The 22,332-nt window shown below is 41.4% G+C and overlaps 1 pseudogene across 1 annotated transcript in view; it reads right to left on the minus strand.

Moving 5' to 3' along the window:
• LOC149266179 (uncharacterized) overlaps positions 1–22,332 on the minus strand; it is a 209,289-nt pseudogene that overhangs the window by 62,176 nt on the left and 124,781 nt on the right. The window contains exons 9-10 of the transcript XR_016260118.1: positions 11,942–12,125; positions 11,516–11,738 (exon numbers count right to left, since the gene is read on the minus strand). The product of XR_016260118.1 is annotated as an uncharacterized LOC149266179 (transcript). The remainder of the gene's footprint in view (positions 1–11,515; positions 11,739–11,941; positions 12,126–22,332) is intronic.

Below are 22,332 nucleotides of genomic sequence, written 5' to 3' on the forward strand. Positions count from 1 at the left end.
TGTTTGCTGATTTTTTGCTGAATAATTCTCACTGTAAAAGGCAATTTTCAGAAATAAAGAAGAGCTCTCAAACTGGTTTTCCCCAAGAGTTGTAGGGGGTTTTTCCAGGGTCAAGTTGACCAAAAATATCAGTGTTTTAATGTGTTTTAATGGCTGTTTTTGATTGCTGATTTTTAATTCTGCAATTTCCAGCATTCTGAAAAATTTCCAGAATTTGTGTTTTCAGCAATATTTATTTTTTTTCAGTCTGTTAAATGTATGGTTATGGGAATGGGCATTTAACTACATGGGAGAAATAAGGAGAAACTGAAAACCGGGGTGGGAAAACAGAAATTTCTACATGGTATCAGAGCTTGAGTGCTGAAGGGCAGTTTGGGACAGCAAAAGGAAAAATTACAGTTGTTGATTTTTCACTCAGAAAATTCCAGCAAGCTGATTTTTTCATAAACAGCAGTTTTATCTTTACTACAGCAGTGCTATTTTTCAGTTTTAGCACAGCAGGATGTCATTGGGATTGAGGGTGGAGGATAGGTTGGATGGGCATACAAATTACAGTGTTTGGAATGAGACAATGCAGAGTATCTTTGAGGAGGCAGAAGTCTGGGATATCATGGTGCATACCGCACAGAACCCTGTTGTTGTGCCCACTGATGTTACTCAGTTGGCTGAGTATAAAAAGAAGAACAATAAGGGTAAGAGGTTGATTCTAGACGGAATCAAAGACCATTGCATTCCTCATGTGAGAGGAAAGAGCAATGCCCATGAGATGTGGACAGCATTGTCCAATCTCTACCAGAGTACCAATGAGAACCGGAAGATGGTCCTGAAGGAGAAGCTGAAGAACATTAAGATGGGTAATGATAGTGCAGCTGGATATCTCACAAAGATTACCAATGTGAGAGATGAGTTGGCAGGGATTGGAGAGGCCATTCCACCCACTGAGTTGGTGCGGATTGCAGTGAATGGCCTCCCCCGTTCATGGTTGAACTTTGCTGATGGGGTTTGTGCACGTGAGACCCTTCCCACATGGGAGAGGTTTTGGGATGATTGCATTCAGACAGAGATCAGGAAAGGTCAGCTTGGGGCAGCCAAGCCAGTTGAGCAGGATGAGGATGTAGCACTGGTGGCAGGAGGCAAGAAAGGCAAAGGGAAGAAGCAGGCTTCCACAAGCAGTGGTGAGGGCAAAGGCAAAGGTAAAGGTAAACAGGGGAACACACAGAAGGACTATTCCAAGGTGAAGTGTTGGAATTGTCAAAAGATGGGACACTATGCAGTTGTGTGTCCGGAGAAGAAGAAGAAGAACGGGAAGAACCAGGACGTGGCAGCTTCAGCAGAGATTGAGGACTTTGCTGGTCGTTTTGACCGAAAGTTTGCGTTCACTACATGTGAGTCCTCTAGTGCAGGATCACCTGCCACACAGGTTCAGAGGGAGCATGCTTTTCCCTCGATTAGCGGAGCATCTTCAGGTATCTGGTATGTGGACAGTGGGGCTTCACGTCATATGACAGGAGTCCGTGAGTACTTCTCAGAGCTTTCAGAGAGTGGCACTGATATTGAGGTAGTACTCGGTGATGACAGAGTTGTTAGAGCAGTCGGGGTGGGTACAGTGACATTTCAGAGGGAGTCCAAACCTCCCTTGAAGGTGTCAGAGGTTCTTTATGTGCCAGGGATGAGGAAGAACCTCATATCCGTCTCAGCTTTGGAGGACAGAGGATATGAGGTACTGTTCAGGGGAGGACAGGTGTTGATGTATCCCAGGGGCACTCCAGCTGATTCAGCTAGAGTGATAGGTGTACGCCATGCAAAGGTGTACAAGTTTGCATTTCAGCCCCTTTTGGCATTGAGCAGTAGTACCGACAGCAAAGCTAGCAGTTCTGAGCTGTGTGAGATTTGGCACTGCAGGATAGGACATATGTATCATGGAGCCTTGAGGACATTGCGGGAGATCACTACAGGTGTGCCAGATTTCAGTACTGATCACTTTGATACTTGCAGAGGTTGTGCGATGGGCAAGTTTGCCAAATCCCCTTTTCCCAGCAGTGACAGCAGAGCGACGGGGATACTTGATTTGATTCATTCCGATGTGAGCAGTCGGATGTCTCATGTTTCCTTGAGTGGATATGAGTACTATGTGTTATTCATTGATGATCACTCCAGGAGGACCTGGATTTATTTTTTGAAGACCAAGAGTGAGGTCTTCAAGCGGTTTCAGGAGTTCAGAGCTCTTGTGGAGACGCAGACAGGTCGAAAGATCAAGTCCTTGAGGTCGGACAATGGAGGAGAGTACACCCTTGGAGAGTTTGTTGACTATTGTGGGGAGGCAGGCATTAGGAGGGAGTTCACTGTTCCTTACAACCCCCAGCAGAACGGGGTTGCGGAGAGGAAGAACGGATCCATCATAGGGGCTGCCAAAGCTATGTTATATGATCAGGGGTTGCCATTGTTCTTGTGGGCAGAGGCCTGCAACACAACTGTTTACTTGCAGAACAAGAGTCCGCATCGTGCCTTGGGGCACATGACTCCAGAGGAGGCTTTCTCTGGGAAGAAGCTTGATCTTGGTCATCTTCATATCTTTGGATGCATTACATACTCCTATATACCCAAGGAGAAGAGGACCAAACTAGAGCCCACCGCAGAGAAGGGTATCTTTGTGGGCTACAGTGAGACCTCAAAGGCCTTTCGGATTTACATTCCTGCACAGAGGAGAGTTGTTGTCAGACGGGATGTGAAGTTCGAGGAGGACAGGGCCTTTAGGAGGTCACGGGAGTTAGAGTATCTGGATCAGCCAGACCCTTAGCAGCAGTTGAGTCAGTCGCAGGGATCCAGTGGGCAGGGATCAGGAGGATCCAGAGGTACATCTATGAGGATGTCAGGTCCATCAGTGAGCAGTGGCTCGCCGAGCCAGAGGGGTGGTGCTCCGGGCAGCATGCAGAGCAGTTCACAGAGCAGTTCACTAGGGAGTCCACTGATGGACAGTTCACACGGTACCTCAGCTTCTACAGGTTCAGGTGCAGGCAGGAGGACAGCAGATAGACAGTCAGGAGTTCAGGCTACTGATGATGATGAGGAGGAGGAGTTTCATTCTCCAGTGGGAGAAGTGCGCTCAGGGAAGAGGAAGCCCAAGTGGCTTCAGGACACCTTGAGAGATGCCACATCTGTTGCCGAGCCGAAGAGGCCGGTCAGAGAGAGTAGACCACCTGAGAGGTTTTGTAGCTATATGGCGATGGTTACCAGCATCCTTGACTCTGAGCCTTCTAGCTATGAGGAAGCAGCTAGCCAGCAGATCTGGAGAGAGGCCATGCAGGAGGAGTATTCTTCTATCATGAAGAATGATGTTTGGGAGGTGGTGCCGAGGCCTGAGGGCAAATCCGTGGTTACTTCCAGATGGCTTTACAAGGTAAAGCATGCTGCAGATGGCAGCATTGAGAAATTCAAAGCGAGGTTTGTGGCTAGAGGGTTCTCCCAGGTAGAGGGAGTTGATTATGAGGAGACCTTCGCTCCTGTGGCTCGATACACTTCGATCCGCTCCATTATATCGATAGTAGCAGAGATGGGTTGGAAGATCCACCAGATGGATGTGAAGACCGCATTTCTCAATGGCTTCATACAGGAGGAGGTGTACATTGAGCAGCCACAGGGCTTTGAGGTGCATGGGAAGGAGTCCCATGTGTGCAGATTGAAGAAGGCCCTTTATGGCCTGAAGCAAGCTCCCAGAGCTTGGTACTCCAGGATAGATGCATACTTGCAGGGGATGGGTTTCACAAAGAGTGAGGCAGATCCGAACCTTTACTTTATTGTGATTGGTGAGGAGCCTCTCATTCTGGTGCTGTATGTGGATGACTTGATCATTACAGGTGCAGAGAGACTCATAGAGCACTGCAAGAGAGATCTTGCGGCGGAGTTTGAGATGAAGGACATCGGCTTGATGCATTACTTTTTGGGTTTGGAGGTGTGGCAGGAGGAGGGGCATTTCTTCCTGGGGCAGGGGAAGTATATTGTGGACATCCTTAGCAGATTCCACATGGAGGATTGTAGACCCATGTCGACACCGATGATCACCAACTGGAAGAAGCTTCATGCTTCGGATTCCGAGTTGGTGGATCCCACATTGTACAGGCAGCTGATTGGTTCCTTGATGTATTTGGTCAACACTAGACCAGATATCTGTTTTGCAGTCAACACGATGAGTCAGTTTATGTGTGAGCCTAGGAAGGTTCACTGGGTGGCTGCAAAACACATTTTGCGGTACTTGCAGGGGACAGTGGATTATGGTCTGGACTACAGGCAGGGAGATGGAGTGAGATTGGCAGGATACACTGATTCTGATTGGGCAGGTTGTGCTTCTGATAGGAAGAGCACTTCAGGGTGTTGTTTTGGGTTGGGTTCAGCAGTAGTGTCATGGTTCAGCCAGAAGCAGCAGTCAGTAGCACTGAGTTCAGCGGAAGCAGAGTATATGGCAGCCAGTCTAGCTAGTTGTGAGGCTATCTGGCTTCGCAAGATGTTGTTTGGCTTATTTGGTCAGCCGTTGAGACCTTCAGTGATTTACTGTGATAATCAGAGTTGCATTAAACTCACGGAGAATCCAGTATTTCATGACAGGTCAAAGCATATTGGGATCAGATATCATTTCATCAGAGACTATGTTCAGAAGGGAGCTGTGAAGCTTGAGTATATTTCCACTGATGAGCAGGTTGCAGATATCCTTACCAAAGCCTTACCACGGGGCAAGCATGTCTACTTCAGAGACAAGATGGGTGTGGTGAGGAACACCTTCCTCGGTAAGAGGGAGTGTTGAAATTTGGTACCGGAGACAGCAGCTTGGCACACATTCCAAGGAGACAGCAGCTTGGCACACATTCCAAGGCAGCAGTTGAGCAGATTTGTACAGCTGATTCAGCACATAGTGAAAGGCAGATTTTTGCACAAAAATCGAGGAGCAGTTTGCTGATTTTTCTGCACACAAAACGGAGGCCATACAGCATTTATTGCTGTCATGTTTGCTGTAATTTCCAGATTGCTGTGAGGCACGGGAAAGGAGATAAGTTGTAAATTTGTTTGCTTATTTTTTGCTGAATAATTCTCACTGTAAATGGCAATTTTCAGAAATAAAGAAGAGCTCTCAAACTGGTTTTCCCCAAGAGTTGTAGGGGGTTTTTCCAGGGTCAAGTTGACCAAAAATATCAGTGTTTTAATGTGTTTTAATGGCTGTTTTTGATTGCTGATTTTTAATTCTGCAATTTCCAGCATTCTGAAAAATTTTCAGAATTTGTGTTTTCAGCAATATTTATTTTTTTCAGTCTGTTAAATGTATGGTTATGGGAATGGGCATTTAACTACATGGGAGAAATAAGGAGAAACTGAAAACCGGGGTGGGAAAACAGAAATTTCTACACGACATATAGTTTTGTTACCTGGAAGGATGATGCAATGGGAGATAAGGGCTCAATTCAAAGAATACATGGATTGAGTGGATGGTTTTGGTAATCCTTGAAGGATTACGTGTTCAAAATGACTACATCATCTTGGTATTGAAAGGTAGCAATACAAAAGGATAAAACAATGTTTCGATGACATTGAAGATCACTTCCATGATTAGAGCAAGCTATGATTGAGTTCCACCTTGATTGGCACAATGCAATTCCTTTGTTGATGATGACTAGAGGAAAGTGATATGAATGGTTAATGCCCTGAATCCTGTCACAAAAGAAAGTTTGGCTCCATTACAAAAGCTCAATATAATGAGATGCATAGAAGGAGGAGCCATGAAGTTACTACTTGAAGATCTTCATGAAGAACTAGTAGTTGATGTATTAATGAAGTTTGAGACAAGCTAAAGAGCTTGTGGAAGTAAGGAATCTCCTCTATGCTTGAGAGGGAGTAAGAAGTCCCCTTAAATGTTTAAGAAGGAGCAATGATTTATTCTCTAATTGGGAGAGAATGAAGATATCCTCCCTGGTTAAGAGGAAGTGATAATGGACATTTTATTCTCTCCTTCACGAGTCATGCACTAGGCTAGGACTAACATTTGTATGTCTAGTGAAGGCCATGGAGGGAGAATGGGGTCCCGAGGATTAGATAAGCATCAGAGACTAGTATTCCTTGAGGATTGGGAATCCACGATAGAAAATAGTCTTGTGAACCGACACTCTTTGAGGATTGGGTAGGTATCCAAGACAAGGATGGTCGAAGAGGACCCACGTTCTTTGAGGATTGGGAATCCAAAACAAGAATAATCCTAAAAGAACATACCTAGTGAACATTTGGATGGGGTATGTGTGTTAAAGAGGTATTGTGGTGTCTCACATAAAGCCTCCCAGCATTGTGCTCTGATCTAGTGAAAAGATGGAGCTTGTTATTCAAGGCCTTGCTATGTTGACAATGTTGGTTATGATATGATGCTTAAATATGGCTTATAATCCGACTCTTCTTATGAGAATATTTCAGTTTGAGAGTATCCTTGTACGAGGGTGTACAGTTATGAATACCTCCCTAGTTAAGATGAAGCGTTGGAGAATGTAACAAGTTTTAGTCTTCATAATTTGCACCATTATGTATTTTATGTAAAAAGCGGAAGAAAAGAAAACAAAAAATTATTATTATTTTTCTAGACAAGCATGTTCTTCATGCTTCTAGGTTTTTGAGTCAAAGTCCTATTTGGACCTATTGTAAAAGAAAAAGTATTTTTAAATATGTTCAGAAACCCCTCTAGATGCCAAGTCGGCCTTGCCCCAATGGACATGTCTATTTGCACCCCCTCTGAACTATATAAATACAGGGAAGATTGAGCTCATTTGGACACACACACTTGGATGGATTTGGTCTGAAATATCGCAGAAAGGAAAGGGACAGAAGTGCTGAGCCAATTCTGAAAGAGAAGATATCTTCTGCTGATGGATCTGCTGGAGTCTGGAAGGAAGGAAGGTTTGACTTGGCATCTAGAGGAGGAAGTTTCTGTGGTTGTGGGTCTTGCATATTTCATTTGATCTGATTCTATAAGAAGAAATGTTTTTCCCCTTCGAGGGTTTTTGCCCTGGCTTGGAGCCTATGTCTTGTGTTCTTTTGTTTCTGTGATCTTCATATTCATGTTATGGTAATTGTTTGATGAAAGAATCAAAATAAAAATAGAATAAGAAGCCAACTAAATTCACAAGCAATTACTATGGATAAGGAAATCTAAATTAAACCATAAAGCCTCCTGGTTTCCAACAGTGGGTCACTGGTACTACCCCATTATTGCCACTTCGTCTAGTATTTGCCTTGTAGGGTGTCCCTTTCCAAATCCTGCTAGATTTTGCAGCAACACTCCCATAGATCATTTTTGTAATTCAATGGTTCCCGAAGTTTGTGTAATAGGGTGTTAGAGATAATGGTCACATGATCATGTGTTGTTTATTTTTGTGTTGTCATTTTCAGGAGTTTATCGCTGGGGGTCTAGAATATAACTTATTGGCAATACTGGGAAAGTTAGAGATAATGGTCATATGATAATGTGATATTAATTTCATATATGCCATTTAATCAATGATACATTTATCATTATCAGGAGTTTATCACTGCAGGTCTATAATATAACTTATCAGCAATATTGGGGAAAATGTTGGAAATTGTCAGGAATTTTTAAAAAGGGGAAAAGCAAAGAAATAATGAATTTTTTATCTCAATTTTTAAACTGCTAAAGCAACATCAGAATCAAACAAACCATTGCTACATAAATATGAAAATAAAACTTATAAATAAGATGTCAAGTGGCACATCAGAGATCAATATTGAAATATGATATCTGTCTTGAGTCATAAGTATTGACAAGGATGATACAAAATCAGATCAAAACAAAAATAAATGTGTCTCATGAGATGAGTATGACAATGAAAATAAGAGATTTCCACTCTGTTTGTTTGATAAAACATTGTCACAACATCCTCATAATTCCACACTCTAACGCACTTTTGCAAAATGAGGCTTAAAAGACCAAGAATTTGGTTAGAAGGTGATATTGAGACAAAGAGCACAATAATTTCCAAATTATCGTGATAATTACTGAAATTGTCATGGTAGTTTTAAAGCCTCAATTATCATGCGATATATATATATATATAGGCAATAATAATACCACATCAAAATTTGGTGATATTATCCAATAATGGCAATATGTAACACTACATTCAATAAGGTTATGTAACTCAAGGTAATAAAGTCACATGCCATACATAATATGCATTAATGTAATAAGGGGACTGTACGGTCTTTGTCACTCTCATGGGAAATTTATTGTTGACATTCACACATTAATCAATGAAATGATATCCTTCTTTCCACTATGGAGATTCATAATTTTTGAGAGTTTATTCAAACCAAAATGCTTTCTTTGTTTGATTGATTCGGATTTTAGGGGCTTTCAATTATCAAGATTCAATTCGAGATCATCTTGCTGATTTTCTTCTCTCCACCTTTTTCCATTACCAACTTGGACTTGGCCACTATCACTCATGCAAGGTTGATAAGCTTTTCACAGTTTTCAAGTGTGTCTTACATTTATTTGTTTTACTAGGGATATCCCTTTGGTTTAACATGCCCTAACTCTAATGTGATAGGTTCGTCATTGCTAAAAGTGACAAAAATCTAGATGTTCTTAGAAACCCTTGGGATTCATTTCTCCAAGGGATTATTCTACGAGATGACAAAACACATAGCAGATTGAGCAACAATTCTCTCAATCATTCATGCATTTGGTGGTGACCAAGAACTTTGATCAAGAGATTTGACTGTGAAGGAACAAGTATTGATTAAGTTAGGATGTTGTAGATTGTTCTTGCGTAGAGAGAAAAATATCCCATTTTTGTTTTCCAATCAACATTTTGGATGCAACTTTGACTTGTGTCCTTTGAGATGTTCTCTTGCTTATACACTTTGTAGAGTAGTTGTCCTTCATTGAAAATGACAATAACCATTGGCTAGTTCTACGTTTTCTTAGTCGGTGACATTATCTTCTTCAAAGTCTAGTTTGAGTGCCTAACTTAGCTAGTACTTTCAATTCCACTTGGTTTCATTTATATTCCTTTTCCCCTAACTTCTAAGTATGTTGCTTTAGTACAATTTTCATTAATGTTTGAATCTCACAAGGTGAATTCCTTTTAGATTTAATAATGAGGTGCCTTGAAATATATTAAGACTACATCTTGTTCATCTTTCAGGAGTTATAATTTTATAACATACTTGGAAAACTCAATGTTATAGTCACTGATATTTTTTCCCTCCTGCTTTTCTTAACCTTTTCAAGCATGACCTTTTCCTAGTTTACAGGAGAAGTGTCTCTTGTTTTCTCATGATAATATCCTCTCTTAGAATATTTCCATAATGAACATAAATTAGATTATTTGTCATAATAGTTATTATGCCCTGTTGGTTGCATCTCCTAGCATGGAGATGTCCCTTCAACACTATATTAGGAGTCTTCTTGACTTTCTTTCAATCATCATTTTATTCTTTATTCTTTTAAATATTAATTTAGTCCTTTTAACGTTATGTTATGTGTTTGTGTACTTTTTTTAAGTGATGGCTCAGTTAACGAATTGCAATGGCATTATTGTGGTATTAGATTAGTATAAATCAATGGATGATGTGTTAAACATTTTCTTAGTGTCAATAAACTCTAGGTTGAGGGTTCACTTCCCACTCCTCTAATCTCTCTCCACTCTTCAATGCCATCCACACATTTACTCTACCCACTTCACACATATTACATCAATTTCATTGCTCTCTCTCTCTCTCTCACACACACACTAAACTCTAGGTTGTGTGTTATTCACGTCCCACTCCTCTAATTTTTGTCCACTCTTCAATGGCATCCACACATTTACTCTACCCACTTCACACATATTACGTCAATTTCATTGTACTCTCTCTCTCTCTCTATCTATCTCTATATATATATATATATATATGTGTGTGTGTGTGTGTGTGTGTGTGTGTATAAAGAGAGAGAGAGAGAGTTATATATATATATAACTCTCTTTCTCCCTCTTTATACACACACACAGATATATATATATATATATATATATATCTGTGTGTGTGTATAAAGAGGGAGAAAGAGAGTTATATATATATATATATATATATATATATATATATATCAATTGCATACTTGTTCTCTCACCTTAGCAAGGGAGTTAGTCTTTGACCATAGTCCAGTGGGACCTCCTCTAAGGCCTTAGGGTTATAAGAGGGGCACTAATTGAGAAACTTGGATTGAAGTAGCGTGTCCATAACCACTCCATACTTACCACTCTTCATCATTCCCCTGATTTCATGTCATCCTATGGGTTTGTTGGCATTGGTTCATTAGGATTGGCACCCTTATATCCTAATCTTTGAGTTTAAGCTAGAAACTTTGCCCTAGAGGTTGATGCAACTACAAGAAAGGTAAAAGCATAAAATGGCCACAATGAAAGATAAATAAAAGTTAAAATGCAAAAGATGGCCATGACATTAATTAACGTGTCAGTGAACACCTAGCATGAGCTCCACCCCCTTCATTAAACATCCCTCGGTTTCAGAGCACTTGATGCTCCATCAGGTAATAAAGGAATCCTTGCATGCCCCAACCTTGATAAGCAAGAATTTGACTCATCCTTAAGGGTAGCTTTTCTCAAGCATATTCCCCAATGGCTGCCATAGTGCTCATATCTAGAGCAGGCTTACTATGCCAGAGTGAAAGGGGTAGAGGAGCTCCCATCAACATTGGTTTCTCTCTTCCATTAGGGATCTATCATCCTTGATTGTTAGAAGAGCTTCAGTGAGGAAAACTCAACTTCCACCTAGGCTAGCCGTCTTGCCCTCACATCCTTATCCATTCTCTAGACCAGTGTTGCAAACTTCCCGATTTTATCACAAAATCATCAGTTTTTGGTCTAGCCGATGTTTGCAGATTTTTACTGATATTTTGGTGGTATCTTAATTTTGCTGATGTTCGCCTTTCTCGATTTTTATGAATTTTTTTTTTACCCTTGCGATTTTATCCCGATGCCAATGTTTGCAACACTGCTCTAGATTACAATCAGGCTTTAGCAATTGTGCTTTCATGGTGGTTGATTGTGCTACACGCTCTGATTCTAATGCACAGTAGGACTAAAATATTTCTATGGCTTCAACCCATCATCAATACAAACTTCCTTGTTAAAGGAATGCATCTTCTCCTTTTAGACCGTCAGACTCTGTTTCATTGTCTAGGGTTTACATATTTTGGTTTAACCCTTTATAATATTATATTCTTAGTTTGCTAATTTTCCATTTCAGGAGATTTCTTAGCTACCCCTACACCAACATAGTACATTGATGTACTTCAATCTCATTGACCTAATTTGTTCATTTATGGACATTAATATAATTTCTTTACTTTTTTGCTTCTTACTCCATTTAAAATGACAAATTAGAATGAACTAAAAACACATTCTAAATCCAACGACTAAAAAACAGGAATCACCAATAACAAAGGGCAAAGATGGCCACGACAAACCATGTATTGTTGATACATATCAGATGAGGCTACAGGTTGATTTAATGACGAAGCAAGTGGCTCCATGGCAGTCCCTTGGGCAGGAGATTCTACATCCATAACAGAGTTTGCCTGCCCATCTTCTGCTCTCTTCACAGATTGCTTAATTGCACGAGCAATCTTTAATTTAGGCTTTCGTGTTTCACTTGATTTCATAGCACTTGCTTCTGAGGCCAGTTTCTTCCTGCACATGATAATAAAGTTAAAATGCCTCGTACAATGCTTTGAAGTTATAACTGAAAGAAATCTAAGGCAATTATCATGACAAGGTGAACAATAGAATGTGAACACCTTATTTGCTAAACACATCTATAGCAAAGTCCAGCAAAATCTGGAGAAACTAATATGCCTAAACTAGAAAGCATTCATCTGTTCCTTCAAATTTACCTGGTGAGATAAGCATGTACAGCATGAGCAAAGCCAGGTTTATAGGAGAACAATAACCCACGCAAAGGCTTCCCTTCAATATGTGATTCAATAGTGTATCCATAATGAAACACATCAGTTATTTTTGCTTCAAATATCTTCTCTTCAACAGGCTTGAAAGTGTACACAGAAGGTTTGTCTTGAACTGCATTATAGATTTCAAGATGTTATATTTTTGCAACAACTGGAGATGTAAACAGAAGAGCTAAATATTGAAAATTTCCAGATACAAACACCAAAATTAAAGAGGGATAAATTGCGATTACAAACAAAGAGAACAGATGCGAAACTTTGCTGTAACCCCTCCATATGTCTCTGTTGCTTAAACTTGCCTAAGAATTACTTTTACCCTTGTGAAGGCTACATGAAATCAAAATCTATAGTCTGAAATCAATAGCTCTTCCACATTGGCTAAAGATACTATAACCATGTATTCATCATCATAGACATGAAAATTATATAGATCTTGCTTTATGCTTCAAAAAAAATCCTTGCATCTAAAACAGCATCCTGCTTAGCTAATAACGCCAGCTGCAAATCCTCTTCACAAAGCTTATCCAAAACAACAAGAAATTATTTCAAAAAATGGAGAAATAATTGCCATTAAATACGGACTGGAAAGAGAAGTTTGAGCAAACAGATTTCTCAAATTTTATTTCCATTTTTATGAAACTAGCCTTCACCCTCTTGTAGAAGGCTTCATGGTCTGTCTCTTATTCCTGCCCATTAGCATCAATATTTTCCAGCTCAGTAATACTGACAAACATGCGCTTAATAAACTCATTTCTATTATGAAGATTAAATTCCAAGCATGGAACCCAAGAATGAGACGAAGTCCGTCGTAAAAGATTAGTACTCAATGATCAATCCCACTAAACTAGTTGTGTATATAGTCAGTTGTGAAATTTATAATTTGATTAGTTATTTCATCTCAGAGTCTAAGAATTATTTGTTCAGAGTCTGAGACCTCACTGTTTGAAACCTAACATAAGATTGTTGTTTCTTCCAATTTGTTGTTCCAAAACATGCCCAACAAGTTTCAACCAAATGCAGGTGCAGCTTAATAGTGATTTTGGGTAATATGGAAAGTTTTTTGGAAATGTGCAAGCTCCCTGTGTGGGATTGAATGGAAAAATCTATTTTGCACTAGAATGCATCCCCCTTATTTCCCTTTCCCAAGGACAATCCTTATGGAAGAGTATGTCAAATGTTACCCATATCCCTGCAACATTTCCGGGAAACATTGAACCTCTTTGGCATCTGCACGGCATCCCAATGGATGTTTAGATGTCTTTTAGAGTGGTGGGGGCATTTAGTTGTCAACTATAAATCTAGCTTCGAGCCATCTGAGCCAAGAAAAGGAGTTCCTCCACTCCTACTCAAGATATATAATGTTGTTGATCTTACAAGGTCACAAGAAGAGGAACTTAGGAATGTCAAAGAGCAACTTCTGACAACCAAGAAATAGACTAAAATGGTTTTCCTGCAACCCCTTAATAGTAATTTCGGACTCTTTCCCCCTCGGTTGGTTCTTGACCTTAACCAACCAAATCACATCCCTGATGGGCAAGGTTGGGTCATCTTCCACATCCATTCATTATTGGAATTCTATTGTTTCAATATAGTCATCTCAATACAGCTTTTCAATGATCACAACCAATAAGCATTTGAAATACAACTCGATTCAAGTAGTGTCTTTCTTTCTTGGAACACTTTGATTATCATCTGCTACTTTCCTCTGGAATCTGATTATTTCTAAAGGTTAGATGATGATTTTTGATGTAATAATCTTTTGGTGGCAGTGCATGTTAAAGTTGGACTTTATATTCTATAGTTATCATGGAGGCTTTTTGCTAGGTAGAACATATTTTGCTTACATGGTACAGCACTTTATTACAGTGTGCCCCTCATTGGCACACATGTTAATGGTAATTTAATATGTTGGTGACTAATTATCTTCATTTATCTTTATATAGCACTTGCTCCCAAGTACTTTGAAGCATTTGATTGTAGTTGGTCTACCTCTCCACAATTCGTAAGGCGTCTCGCTGCTGTTCACTCTAATTTGTGCTCTATTCAAAATGTAGACTCTTTTCCTAAGATGCTAACTGCTTCTCTCCAAAATTATTCCAAGAAAAACACTAGCCAAGGAAGAGATTTTGGTATCGCCTTGTGAAAGGCCTTCTTGGTGGAACAGCTACTCTGAACTAATTCTTGTTGTTGTGATAAGAATCAGGTTTCTGCTCGTCGTCATTTTCTTTCCTTCTGCTGCTTTCACTGTTGATGGCACCTTTGAGAATATTAGCATAGTTTTTAGGCTTTTCTGCAATCAGCAAGCTAAGTCTGATTTGTGGCATGCATAGCAACCCCAATTGCTTTACATTTTAATGTGTTTGAGAGAGTTGAGTAAAGTGGAGTGGAACCGGTGTGCATGTTAAGTGAGGTGGAGTGGATGAGTGAGATGTGGCATGGAGAGAGAGTTAGGAGGCAAATGAGGAGTATAAGAGAGATAAGTGAACTAGAGTGGAAGTGGCATGCATGTGGAGGGAGGTGGAGTGGGTGGCATGCATGTAGAGTTTAGCTGAGTTAAAGTGGGCGCTCTCCTTTTTATTTCAATTTTTGTTTTATCAATCCATTTCCCATGCATGAGGTGCCATTTGGAAGCTCTCATCGTGCCATGTGTCAACCACGAGGAGAGGCTACATCTCACCCATGCATGTTACCATGTGTCAGTCATGCATGCAATCTGGTACTGTCATGCACGTATACAACATTATACTCATCAGCATCAGAATTTTATGGGGAGTTCACCAATGTTGTCAACATATGCATGCATTATCCCAGGCTCATGCATGTGTCTCAAAACAGCCGGAAATTGTTGCATGTCGCATGCAATCCATATGAAGCCATACCAAAAACTGCTAAAAACAGGAAGTTGATGCATGTCGCATGCAAGACCACCACTGGATCTGGAATTCCAAGAGGAATTTGAATACTGTGTCAGAATCACCATGCAACACAATGCATGCGTGAAAACTCAACTAAAATTGAAAGTGCTCACATGTCACATGCGAGTATATCATTATAATCCTAGAATGATGAAGATGTTCGTGGTATCAATGCATGTGCCATGCAACTACTCGATCTCCTCCAAACTGAAAAATCCCTTGTGTCGTGTCTCGGGTCCTGTATTGAGAAAAATCATTGCACCAGTCTGCAACGGACAATGATGGTAACTCAATTGGTCTACCCTCTCTGTCTAGATCATCCCACCTGATGGTGTGGGCTAGCAGTTAACTCCCAGTTATACTGGAACTAACTACAGTCAACAAGTCGCTACCTCACAGTTGAGATCAAATCTCACCTCACTTCAGATTAAAGGTTAAGATTATATCTACATCACTTAAATAATTAACTTAATTATCCTTAGTACGTTGGATTAATAGTCCACAATAATTAATTGAGTTATGATCGATCTCAAAGGTTTAGCACAGGTGACAAGTTTGTACAGGGATTGCAGGGGGCTATGTTCGGCCAGCAATCATATGAGGCGGTCATATAATATTTTGCAGGCACTGGAACCAAGATGTATGTTGTCCGAACATCAACCGCAGGCTGAAGACTAGTTAAGTTTTACGGTTAAAACAAATGGAAAAAAAAAAAAAAAAAAATTGTAGGTAGCCAACAAGATCTGTCAAGGCAGCCACCAAGCCTAAGCACCCAGCCTGTCATAAACATGTTGTGGTAATCGGCAATGTATTGGGGACACAAGACAATAGGCCACCAAAAGAAGGAATCGACGAGTGTGCTAAAAAAAGAGCATTGGCATTGTGCAATAGTCGCCAGACAGAAAGGTAGACAGTTGCGGGAAAAGGGCCAATGGGCCACATGCACTGGGTCAACAGCATCGCGGGGATGTATAGAGGAGTAGCCAAACCATTATGGGGGGGAGTAGAACAACTGCAGATCCTAACCACCACAAAAGCAACCGCAAAGCAAGGTTGTGGAGCAAAGGAGGTGGTAGTCAGCTGTCAGTACATAGTGGCCAGAACAAAACGAAGACAGCAAAATGGTCAAGGTCTTCAAGAGCCATGCAGACGTAGCAGGATAGCGATAAATTTTACAGTGGCTCGTAGCAAATGGATTTAGCGCATAGGTGACATGGTGTGAGTCGCACTACTGCAATCAGTTCAGCATAAAATTTAAGATGTGATCTGTACATAACGTACGTTGTACAAAAGTACATTTGTAGGAGTAGGTGCATGTTGTAGGAAATGGGGCATGTGAATGATGTTGAGTGGACCATGCATGAGCCAGCTACAACGGTCATGTTGCTTCTAGCCTGGGGTCATGAGATTAATTTCAATAGGTCTCTCAAAGGACCAAGACAAATACACAACGAAGATCTTTTCATATTCTCCCAGGTGCTTAAAGGACTAAGAACAAGGTTAATTATCAAATCAAAGATGGCAACAAACAGTCTCAGATTTGAGGACCAGTTAGATTAGCATTGAATTTCATGCCTTGGAAGGCAAGGATTACCTTGTTACTGAAGTAGAATGACCTAAGGAGATTATGGGTAACGTGACCTGTAGGAGGGAAACAGTCCAAGGCTTGAGCCAACGCGGCCACTTCAGGCAATTTATTAATAAATGAATGAAAATTTACATAAGCTTCTCTCATGAATGGTTACACTACAAATGACCCTCCATGCTCTTTAAATAGAGATCATGGACCAATCGGGTGTTAAGCCACGGATTAAATGTCAGTAATATTGAGGAGAGAATGAACCATCGGATCACTACATATCGTGACCGTCGGATTGTAAGTTACAAAAGTACATAGTAAAGAAACACAATTTACCTAACTCTACACTAGACCAAGTTATAGTTGAAAATAGTTAATATTATTTTATATTAATGGAGAAATGGTTACACAAGTTGTAACGTATCTCCTTAGTTTAGGATTTGTTCCTAGAGTTTAGGAGTTTGGTTGCAACTTCCTGATCTCTAGTAATGTACTTAATGATGTAATTGCTCATTTGATGAATGTAGAGTGTACGGAGAGAGTTCTCTTTGTTTGAGTGCAGTCTCCAGGTGCAGTACTCACCTGTGAGCTGTAACTCCTCCTTTTTCAATTCAAGTCTGATTTTTATCTTGGTATCAGAGCACAGAGTAGGGATAGCCTTAAATTTTTTTTTAGGATGCATCATTGATTACAAAACTGTAGTGGCGGTGGAGTGTACAGAAGCATTCGTAGAATCAGGTGGACTGCAGTAACACCTGAAGCACAGGTCTCAGATGACTGATCATCTCTGAGCGGAAGAAAGTGTTGGCGCGGTTTCATCGCGAACAGTCGCGCCATTTTTGAGCGGAAGGAAGGGTTGGCGCTGTTTATTAAGGAACAGTCGCGCCATTTGGCGCGGTTTTGAGAGAGATAGTAGCGCCAGCGCGCCAGAAAGTGCTATTGGCGCAGAAAATCAAGCCTTAATCGCGCCAATTTCGTAAGACGCATCGATTTTGTTTTCGGCACAGGTATTTCGCCGTCGAGAAGCGCCAGCCTCTTTCTCTTTGGAAAATCTGCAATTTTTTGCAGATCGACCTTGCCCGGTGGTGGCACTTTGAAATTTCTAATCTGTTCGGTGGCAGCAGATCGGATTTGCCCGGTGGTGGCACATTGGAGTTCCTGATCTGTTCGGTGGCAGATCGGATTTGCCCGGTGGTGGCACATTGGAGTTCCTGATCTACTCGGTGGCAGCAGATCGGATTTGCCCGGTGGTGGCGCATTGGAGTTCCTAATCTGTTCGGTGGCAGCAAATCGGATTTGCCCGGTGGTGGCACATTGGAGTTCCTGATCTGTTCGGTGGTAGCAGATCGGATTTGCCCGATGGTGGCGCATTGGATTTCCTGATCTGTTCGGTGGCAGCAGATCAGACTTGCCCAGTGGTGGCTCATTGAAGACTTATTCATCAGAGGATCAGAAATTTTATCAGTCCAATATGAATAACAGTGATGAGTACTCTCTTAAGCCAGAAAAGACGTGGTCTATTATCAAGCCAGTAGATTATTTGCTCAGGGAGCAGCGGCTGCTATTTATTTTGATAGGAATCGCCATCGCATCGACTTTCTTTATCCTTCAGCCTGGTTTTTTGGCTTCTAATGTTAATGAAAATGGAAGGTTTGTGCCCGACAAACCTCATCGGGTTGTTTATGAGACGCCTGTTTCTCGGTTTGCTCAGTATCATTCGGGTTCGATGGTGAATTCGGGGGCTAAAGTGCCCCTAGGTTTGAAGAGAAAGTCCCTGCGAGTTGTCGTGACGGGTGGAGCTGACAGGCTCATGGCAAGAGGCGACAGTGTTATTGTTGTCGACAATTTCTTCACAGGAAGGAAGGAGAATGTTTTGCATCATTTTGGCAATCCAAGGTTTGAACGGATAAGGCATGATGTTGTGGAACCCTTATTATAGGAGGTTGATCAGATCTACCATTTGGCTTGCCCCGCTTCCCCTGTGCATTACAAACACAACCCTGTGAAGATTATCAAAACTAATGATGTGGGAACCTTGAACATACTCAGACTTTCCAAGTGTGTTGCGGCACGTTTTTTGCTTACAAGTACCAGTGAGGTTTATGGAGATCCTCTTGAACATCCTCAAACTGAAGCTTACTGGGGCAATGTTAATCCCATCGGAGTCCACAGTTGCTATGATGAGGGTAAGAGAACAGCCGAAACTCTGACTATGGGAGCAAATGTTGAGGTTCAGATTGCTCGAATTGTCTAAGGTACATTAAAAATCAACACTCCCTCTTATCGAGGAAAGTGTTTCTCACCACACCCATCTTGTCCCTGAAATGGACCTTCTTGCCTCTTAGCAAGGACTTCGTGAGAACATCGACCACCTGTTGATTTGTCGATATATACTCCAGCTTCACTGCCCCCTTCTAAACATAGTCCCTGATGAAATGATATCTGATCTCAATGTGTTTTAACTTTTGACCTGTCATGGAACACTGGATTCTTCGTGAGTTTAATGCAACTCTGATTATCACAGTGAATAACCGTCGATCTCAACTCCTGGTCAAATAGGCCATCCAACAACTTGCGAAGACAAATGGCCTCACAACTAGCCTAGCTAGTAGCCATATACTCAGCCTCAGAAGAGCTCAAAGCAATTGACTTTTCCTTTCGACTGAACCAAGACACAACTGTCAAACCCAATCCAAAGCAACACCCTGAAGTGTTTTTCCTGTCAAAAGCACACCTTGCCCAATCTGAATCTGTGTAACCTGCCAACCTCACTCCATCTCCCTGCCTATAGTCCAGACCATAATCAACAATCCCTTGCACGTAGCGAAGAATGTGCTTTGCAACTACCCAGTGCACCCTCCTAGGCTCAACCATAAATTGGCTAAGTGTTTTCACTGCAAAGCATATATCTGGCCTAGTGTTGATCAGATAAATCAATGACCCAATAAGTTGCCTATACAATGTGGGATCCACCAAACTAGAATCTGAATCATGAAGCTTCTTCCAGTTGGTGATCATAGGTGTATACATGGGTCGACTCTCTGCCATACGAAATCTGCTCAACGCATCCATAGCATATTGCCCCTGCCCTAAAAAGATATGCTCCTCCTTCTGCCACGCCTCAAGCCCCAAAAAGTAATGCATCAACTCAATGTCCTTCATCTCGAACTCCATAGCAAGATCCTCCTTGCAACCACTAACCTGTCTCTGTGCCCCACTAATGAACAAGTCATCAACATATAGCACAAGAATGAGCGGATCATCCCCTACAACAATGTAGTATAGGTTCAAATCTGCATCACTCTTGGTGAAACCCATCTGTTGCAAGTAAGTATCAATCCTCGCATACCAAGCTCTCGGAGCTTGCTTAAGTCCGTAGAGTACTCGCCTCAACCAGCATGCATGGGTCTCCCGCCCAATCACCTCAAAGCCCTGTTGCTGCTCAACATACACCTCCTCCTCTATAACTTCATTCACAAATGCAGTCTTAACATCCATCTCATGGATCTACCAACCCATTTCTGCAGCAATAGAAATAAGGGACAAGATAGAAGTGTATCGAACTACGGGAATGAAAGTCTCATCATAGTCACTCCCTCTATCTCTGAGAACCCTCTAGCCACAAACCTCGCCTTGAACTTCTCAATGCTAGCATCCGCAGCACGCTTGACCTTGTAGAGCCACCTGGAAGTCACAACTGACTTGCCCTCAAGCCTAGGCGCCACTTCCCAGACATTGTTCTTAATGATAGAGGCAAACTCCTCCACCATAGCCTCTCTCCATACCTCCTGGCTACCAGCCTCCTCATAGCTAGTAGGCTCAGATTCAACAATGTTGGTACCCTTGGCTAAATAACTGCAAAACCGCTCAGGTGGCACACTCTCCCAGTTCACCCTCTTAGGAGGACCAACAGACTTCGCTTCCTTCAAGGTGTCTCGAAGCTACTTGGGCCTCCTCTTCCCTGAAGAAGCTTCCCCGTGGGGAACCTCATCCTCTGCCCCCTAGTGTTGGAAACACTGAGAGGGAGGTGAATCAGTATTTCTTTTCAATTGTTATTTTTACCAGTTAGACCATTTATATTTAGAACACAAAATGAACAATAAGAATAAATGCTTTTACTAATTTCTTTTTCACAAAAAATCAAGTACAATGTATATGGGGCTCCAACCAATCTTCAATCTCCCATGCTCCAACCTGTTGTCAAGCACCAACTTGGATTTTTGTGAGGCTCCAACCTCTAGGGCATCTACCCTATCATCTCAAGGCACCAACCTTGCGTTTAGAGGCTCCAACCCCTAGGGCGCCAACCCTTCTCTGGTACAAGCTCCAACCTGGTTTCTTGAGAACTTTGATCCTTTCGGGCTCCAATCCTATCTTATCCAAGGCACCAACCTTGAGTTTAGGAGCACCAACTCCAAGGACACCAATCTTATATTTGCCAAGCACCAACCTTGTCAATTCTGAGACACCAACCCCAAGGGCTCCGACCCTATAGGTTCACTTTGTCAAGGTATGTTTTTATACTTCACGGCTCCCAATGTCTTCTTCAACGAGCCCTGTCAATCTTAAGCTATCCCTTCACTTAAGTCTCCACGTCTCATCATCAATGACAACCTTGTTCTTCACATGAAGGTGTCACCAATGCTCTTCATGTTACCCAAACAAAACTTCTTCAAGGTCACCTAATGATGGCTTCAATGCATCATGGTCTTCAATGATCTCCACAAATCTTTAATATGTTGCTTCATAAATTTCTCCAACTCTGCCCTATTTTGTTCCAAGAGAAGACTTCAACAAGCTCTATTTGTCCAATCCCAATAAATCAACACTTCGACCACGACAACTAGGACAACTTCAACCATGGTAGCTTCAACCACGGCAACTACGACAGCCTCGACCATGGCATCTGTGGCAGCTTCGACCACGGCAACTATAGCAGCTTCGACCACGGCAACTGCGGCAGCTTCAACCACGGTAACTACGACAACTTCGACCACAGCGACTAGACCACTGCAGCAGCTTCGACCATGGCAACTATAGCAGCTTCGACCACGGCAACTGCGGCAGCTTCGACCACGGTAACTATGACAACTTCGACCACAGCAACTAGACCAGCTTCGACCATGGCAACTATGGCAGCTTCGACTACGACAGCTTCGACCACGGCAACTATGGCAACTTCGACCACGATTTTATGCCCAAACAGAATTATCCTTTTTTTTCGTCCTAAACAACAGATTCCTTATTCTCCTCGGCCTTCTTTCTTCTTATGTACTTTGTATCTCTGAATTCTTGCTTGAATTGCAAATCAAAATGAAGTGTTTAGACGTCTATTTTAGGCCCTCATTTAACTAAACAAAACCAAGTCCTTACATTTCACATAACTTTAAGTTTTTTGTTTGCATATAAGACGATCGAATCATTCAGCAGCACTTTCCCATCATTTACATGGACTTTGTTGATTTTTAATGTACCTTGGACAAGTGGTTTCCCATGGTTAGTCTCTACCTAGGGGAAGTGTCCAAAATAATTTTTTTCGTAAGTGTGACTTTATAAAGTGAAAGTGACTTTATAAGTGGTAAAGTCAATGTTAAATTATAAATTGAAAATTGACTTTAGACATAATGTACAATGTGAGTACTTTATTTAATGGGTGAGTTAAAAAATAGAAAGTGAGAATTAAATGCACATGTATTCTCATCCCTTGATCTAAATGAATCTGAGCCATTAGATCTTAGGGTTGCCCAAAAGTAATTTAGGGAAACATAAGGGAGAAAAGAAAAAAGAGATTGCATTCATTCTTCATGAGCAAATTGGAGAATGGA

This window comes from Pinus tabuliformis, chromosome 6 (genome assembly GCF_031772625.1).
Source record: "Pinus tabuliformis cultivar Carrire ecotype Pingquan chromosome 6, CPIR1, whole genome shotgun sequence".
In the NCBI taxonomy this organism is placed as follows: Eukaryota; Viridiplantae; Streptophyta; class Pinopsida; order Pinales; family Pinaceae; genus Pinus; species Pinus tabuliformis.